Source organism: Protobothrops mucrosquamatus, unplaced genomic scaffold, assembly GCF_001527695.2.
Source record: "Protobothrops mucrosquamatus isolate PMUCROS unplaced genomic scaffold, P.Mucros_1.0 scaffold1908, whole genome shotgun sequence".
Taxonomy (NCBI): domain Eukaryota; kingdom Metazoa; phylum Chordata; class Lepidosauria; order Squamata; family Viperidae; genus Protobothrops; species Protobothrops mucrosquamatus.
The window spans coordinates 72744-80154 of record NW_015388032.1 but is presented as its reverse complement, the minus strand read 5'-3'; positions in this window follow the sequence as shown (position 1 = coordinate 80154).

Genomic DNA, 7411 nt, shown 5'->3' with positions numbered 1-7411 from the left:
GGGGGAGAGCCTTCTCTGTCGGAGCACCCACCCTCTGGAACGAGCTGCCCCCAGAGATCCGGGTGATTCCGGATCTCCCCTCCTTCCGCCGCGCCCTCAAGACTTGGTTGTTTCAGCGGGCAGGACTGGCCTAGGGGCATTTTAATTGGTTTTAACTAAATTTTATTAGAAGCGGCCTATTTAAATATTTATTTTTAATAATTTTCTTAAATTTTGTATTGTATTGTATAAATTGTATTGTATTGTATAAATATAAATTGTATTGTATTGTATAAATATTTTTAATAATTTTCTTAAATTTTGTATTGTATTGTATAAATTGTTTTTAAACTGGCTGTAAGCCGCCCTGAGTCCTCCGGGAGAAGGGCGGGGTATAAATATAATAAAATGAAATGAAATGAAATGAAATGAATTGAGAAGTACACACGCAGGAGTATGCATTAAACCTACTTTGCAGGTCCATTATAAGCCTAGGGGTGGCATTCAGACAACATACTAACCTTAGTTCATTATTTGCGGTTTACAAATAGTAGCGTTTAGGACTTCCCATTCCTTTTCTAGATTATGAGACATCAGCAGGACTGCTTTTATGTTTATTACAAAAACATTGAAACACATTTCCAACCAAAGCATTCCTGCCCCACAAAAACCTTTCAAAGGGGCATCAAATTTATTAAAGCTCAACCTGCAGATAGGCCTGAGAACTATGGATCTGAAATGAACCAAACCAATTCTGGAAAATCAGGACTACATTCTTATAATAAGAGCCAATATAATGTCACGTTCTTTAATCATCTGAACATTGAGGTTGCGATGCCGTTTCAGGGCTCTCCTGGTGGTCTCTTTTCTCAACTTCTGGTTCTCTACTCCTAAAGGTTTGTCCTTGGCTGAAGACTAGGTTAAGGTTTTTCTCCCGGTTAGACTTCTCAGTGGCCCACCTTTGCAGCACTGCTTGTGGCCAGTTGATTTGGTAATAGTACTGTTCAACCTTGGGGGCATGTAGAGGGTCTTTTTCCTTATGAACATCTGTAGTTATCTGAGGTTGAAACACCAGAAGACTACGGTTACTCTTCACAGGCGGTACATTTTGGTCATATTTTTCCGATTCTTTGGCAAGGTCCTCCCCTGCATCTTTTGCAGGAATTAGAGGCAATTTTGGGGCATCTACTCCTGTGGAGAGGTGAAAATCAAGAGAACACCACAATGTCTTAAGACTGCAAGGAAGAAGCCTCCATAATACAGCCCACAATGGCTATACTCAACCTTGGCTGATCTTGAAAAGCTAAGCAGAGACAAACCTGGTTAGGTCTTTGATTGGAAACAAACCAGGAAATATCAGGTTTGTAGATGAGGCTGGAAAGTCAAAAAAAAAACAACTTGAGGGAGACAAAGGGTTTGGGTTAGGGTTGAGTCAGCCTGGGATGAGTTGAATTCAAATGGACAATCTTTTGTCTGGAATGGTATAGGGCCGGGGTAGGCAACCTTGGCTCTTTTATGACTCGTGGACTTCAACTCCCAGAATTCCTGAGCCAGCCATTCTGGGAGCTGAAGTCCACGCGTCATAAAAGAGCCAAGGTTGCTTACCCCTGGTATAGGGCATGGGTGTCAAACTTGCCACGTCATGTGACGGGTCACGAAGTATTGCGACTTTTTTGGAATTGCCAGAGCTGGGGTGGATGCGGCCTCCATATGATGCAACCGGCTCACAGGCCAGCAGTTTGACACCCCTGGTATAGGGTCTCCTGCCTGAGCAGGGGATTGGACTAGAAGACCTTTAAGGTCCCTTCCAATTCTGTTATTCTGTTCTGTTCTGTTCAAATGACTCTTTAAACATTTTAGTAGCGAGAGGAAATGGATTTAATAATAAAAATGTGGTTTTTCATGGTTTTTTGAGTTTGATGTTTATGGATATCAGAAAAATGCCCACTTTTTGTGATTTTCTTTAAAGAAATCAACTGAGGGAAAGACCTGGGATTAAATTTGGTAGGAAACAAAATCCTCTTTGGAAACAAGTAAGGAAAGATACATGCCAACATTTCCACTAAGCTATCTACAGTTTTAAATACAAAGCAAAACAATCTCCATGGAATGGAAGGACAGACTTCCTTCTGTACAGGCATTTGCCAAATTGTACTGTTTACATGTTTTGTTTTGTTTTTGGTCAGGAAGGCAAAATTCTGTGACAGCGTAGGAGAAGGAAAGATCAGACCATCTGCCCAGAATGGAACTGGAGGCAATGGAACCTCTTGGGATTATTACACTGAAAAGAACTGCCAGGTTTGTTTTTTTTTTGTGGGGAAAAAAAGCAATTTAGTACAAGGTTTGGCTCAGAGCCTAATATAATTTTTTTTCCTTAAAATGTTCTGACTACACAATTAGGAGACTCAAATGAATTAATGACACCTGCATCCCACCACAAAGGTAAAAATATCCATATTCTTATAAAGCAGGCACGGAACACATCAACCAGGATTGCATATCAACTTCTTGATTGCATATCAACTTCTCTATCTATATTTGGGAAGTCTTTTTTTAAAAAAGGCTGATGATGGCCCCGTGTTCTTGATTTTTGCTTAATATTGAAAATATTGTCTTCTAGGACCTTATTCATACCCTTAATATATTTAAAGGTTTCAATCATGTCCTCCCTTTCCCTCTGTCCTCCAGGCTGTACATATTCAGTTCCTCCAGTCTCTCCTGATATGTATACAAACACACAACACACACACACACAAACACACAAAGAGAGAACAAGAGAGAGACTATCAGACACATATCAAAGAAGTTATAAGATCACATGCGGATATATGTATATAATTTTTTTAAAAAAACAATTTTGTCAAAGGAATCAGATTTGCTCGTTCACAGTCACAAAATTATTTTAGGCAGGTTTGCAAATTACAGGAAGAAACCAAACCAAAAGATTCCCAGCACTTCAATTTTTAATGTTTGGCATGAAGACTGGCCACTGTATCTCTGTCATGGAAAAGCAGCATAATTTATAAACCAGCACCTCACTCATGTCAGATCTGCGGAACATGTAAACAGTGGTTTACAATCCTCCTTTGCTATTTTCTCCTTTCCACAATAGGGGAATAATACCTAATAATTTTCTGCTAATCTCTCAGGCCGCCGGTTCACTGCGTTCATTTTAACTTGATTGCTACCCAAAGAGACATACCTACGTTAAAAGATTCGCAAGAGCCATTTCTAGCACTCCAAAGGTCATCCATATGCCTCCAGAAAACAATGTGAAGGTTTTTTTTTTTTTTTTTTTTAAAAAGCCGTGTGGGAAGGCTAGTAGAGTAGGTAGCTCAGACCTGGCATACTTTGTTGCCAAGACAACTAGAGGTCTTCCACCTGTTGCCTAAGCAACTAGAATTCACCTGAGGATGAAAATGCCATAGTCCATTCAAAGCAGATCTCTTTATTTATTAAAAAAAGGGAGCCTTTGGCTAAGGGTTTTCAGATTATGAGCCCATTTCAATATTTTATGCTGTTCCTTTTTTTTTTTTTACTTTCAAGAAAGCTGGTTGCTGTTAAAATGGAGAAATCACTTTTTTTTTAGCTTTAGCGAAATGGGCAAATAAGGGGTACAGTGTCGGCAGGTATGTTTAAAAAAAGGGTAAAATGGCGGCCGTGACATCATGATTTTTGCTTTATTTGCATAAGAAGAGGCGGGGCTTCAATTGCAGCAGCATCTTGATTTTAATTGAATTATTTAACAAAAGGATGGATCCCTCTATTGCAGGAGTAGGCAACCTTGGCTCTTTTATGACTCGTGGACTTCAACTCCCAGAATTCCTGAGCCAGCATGGCTCAGCATGGAAACCTCTCCCTTTCCCCTCAGCATGGCTGACTCAGGAATTCTGGGAGTTGAAGTCCATGAGTCATAAAAGAGCCAAGGTTGCCTACCCCGGGTCTAGTCTAATGAAGAGAAGGACGAAGGAGGACATGATAGCAGTGTTCCAATATCTCAGGGGCTGCCACAAAGAAGAGGGAGTCAAGCTATTCTCCAAAGCGCCTAAAGGCCCGACAAGAAGCAACAGGTGGAAACTAACCAAAGAGAGAAGCAACCTAGAACTAAGGAGAAACTTCCTGACAGTTAGAACAATTAACCAGTGGAACAACCTGCCTCCAGAAGTGGTGAATGCTCCAACACTGGAAGTTTTTAAGAAGAGACTGGACAGCCATTTGTCTGAAATGGTGTAGGGTTTCCTGCCTGAGCAGGGGGTTGGACTAGATGACCTCCAAGGTCCCTTCCNGCAACCTAGAACTAAGGAGAAACTTCCTGACAGTTAGAACAATTAACCAGTGGAACAACCTGCCTCCAGAAGTGGTGAATGCTCCAACACTGGAAGTTTTTAAGAAGAGACTGGACAGCCATTTGTCTGAAATGGTGTAGGGTTTCCTGCCTGAGCAGGGGGTTGGACTAGATGACCTCCAAGGTCCCTTCCAACTTTAATAATAATAATAATAATAATAATAATAATAATAATAATAATAATAATAATAATAATAATAATAATAATAATAATAATAATAATTATTATTATTATTATTATTATTATTATTATTATTATTATTATTATTATTATTACGACACTCCTTCAAATAACTTGACTCCAGGGCATTTGGGCTTTAAATGTGGCAACCAGCATCTTACATTGGACCCAGAAATGAATTGGCAGCTAATGCAACTCCAGGCCGCCAAAGAACAGTGATGGCTGGACACCATCAAAACTGACACCTGCCAGGGCATAGAAAAACTCAAAATAGTAATGCAAGATTGGAAGATGTGGAGAGACCTGGCCCATAAAATCGCCAAGATCGGACACGACTGAATGGATAACGTCATCAACATCATCATTTTGGGGGGGAATTTACACTCTTATTAAGCCTCAGAAACCACATCTCATTTTGTTTAAGATTTGCTGGCCCTCTTACTCTTCTTCACTATTCACAGGCCTTGAAAACAGCTTAGGCAGGGAAGTGAGACAAGGTGTTCATTCCAAGAATAGTTTTTCATTAGATAAATGTATTTTCAGAAAACTTAGAGAGGCCCTGGCATGGGAGGAAGGAAGTTCCTTATATGGGATGATGGAAGGATGGAATTGGGTGAATGAGGAAGGGGGTGGTATTTTAAATGTATATAATCTATGCTGGAAAGAGGGAAGTCTTTGCAAGCTGCCCCATCATCTAACAACGTGCTATCACTGCTCTTTGGTGAAGAATAAAGAACGTAATTTCATGCAGCTGCCAGGTGTGTGTTTCATCCCAGCTCAGAAAGGACTTGTTAAGGAATAAAAATATTCCAATAGGAGGTTGCAAGGTGTGAGGCCCCCTCTATTATTGCAAAAGGGTTCTTGGGAGAGGAGGTGGAAAGTGGGGTTGAAGGATAAGAAAGGAGAAGCTGTCTTTTAGACAGATAGATTTTAAACCAGAACTGTTTTTGTTAGGAATATTAGGAGCTAAATATGAGAAGGAGAATGAATATTTAATATTGCATGTACTGACAGCAGCGAGAATAGTATTTGCCCAGTACTGGAAAAATGAAAAGTTACCAACTGAAGAGATTTTAATTAAGAAAATTTTAGAATGTGCAGAAATGGATGGATTAACCTTAGAGATCAAAGAGAAAGAAGATTCAGTTTATTTTAGAACATGGGATAATTTTTACCAATGGTTAGGAAAACAAACTAGTGAGAAAGGAATGTGATGTTATCTTGAATATATAGTAGTAAGAAGAATGATACGTATTGACCAACTGATACTGTTTATAATTATTGTTTATTATAATTACTACAGCTATTTACCATTATAGTAATCAATGTTAACTAAACATATGTACCCAGACAACAATCTGCTTGCTAAAACTTGAAAATGTTATTGGGGGGTAACCCCAATGTTGTTTCCAATCCCGTCCTAACCCCAATACCGACCCTAACCCTACCCTGAACCTTAATCCCTATCCCGGTCCTAGCCCTCCCCAACCCTATAAAACTCAATAAAGATTTGTATTAAAAAAAAAGGAGAAGCTGGATTTCTGGAATGAGAAAAGAGGCCGACTCAACTTGCATTGTGCTGGAGTCATCTTCATAAGAGTATTCCAGTATTTGAGGGGCTGCCACCAAGAAGAGGGGGTCACCTTATTCACCGAAGCACCAGAGGGCAGGACGAGAAACAATGGTTGGAAACTGATCAAAGAGAGAAGCAACCTGGAATTAAGGAGAAACTTCCTGACAGTGAGGACAATCAACCAGTGGAACAGCTTGCCTCTAGAAATCGTCACTGGAGGTTTTTAAGAAGAGGCTGGACAGTCACTTGTCTGAGATGGTATAGGTTCTCCTGCTTGAGCAGGGGGCTGGACTAGAAGACCTCCAAGGTCCTTTCCAGCTCTATTCTATTCATCCCAGCAATGGATTTTGCAATCATCATTCATGACAAAAACTGGGTTAAAAGCAACCCAAAATACCGCAACGTGCAAAGGCCCAAAATTTCCTGCAACCGATCTCTCAAATTTCTGGCCTGTTGCCTTATTCTCAGGGTTACTATGCCAACGCTCCAGGCCATTCATAAATTGGCGGGCGCGGTTCAAAACTGGCTCGAGCTGGTTTTAGGGATAGAGAAAGGGATAGCCTTGTTCCCGGGAGAAACCATTCTGGCGAAGCAGGGAGGGAAGACCGCAAATTCCTAAATCTGAAATGTTGGCAAAACAGAGAATTGAGAAGGCCGTAGAAAATTATACCTACTCATTTTTGCCCGAGGTTGGTTGCAATACATTAGAATATTAAGTCGCCACACACCAACGTTATTGATGCAGTGAAAACAGGCAGGTTTTCGTTAGGAGGATAAATCAATTCTTCCCAGTATCCAGGCAAAGATGAAAATGTTTGTTTAGCGGCCTTTCTCCACTGCATTCCTCCCTTTTTCATTCAAAGCCCAAGCTTGCATGCTCTTGTGACAGTCTTGGAAAGCTGTGTGAGTCAAATGGGAAAGTTTGAACAAGAGGCAAAACCTGTCAACCAGAGGGGTGATTTTCTGTTAGCCGATTTCCTAGCAGAGTTAATGCTTGTGCAAGTCCACACATTTCTGTTCATCGGTTCAAATGTGGGATCTAATAAAAAAATTATCAAAATCGGAATCGAGCTGAAAGGGACCTTGGAGGTCTTCTAGTCCAACCCCCTGCTCAAGCAGGAGACCCTATACCAGGGGTGTCCAAACTTTTTTTAAAGAGGGCCAGATTGGATGAAGTGAACGTGCTGGAGGGCCGAACATTTTTCCGAACATTCTTTGAACCATTACAATTAAATGCAAATGAATTATTTTATGCCTCTTTCCTCTCCCTCTCTTTCCTCTTTCTCTCTCTCTCTCTCTCTCTCTCTTTCTCTCTCTCTCTTTCTCTCTCTCT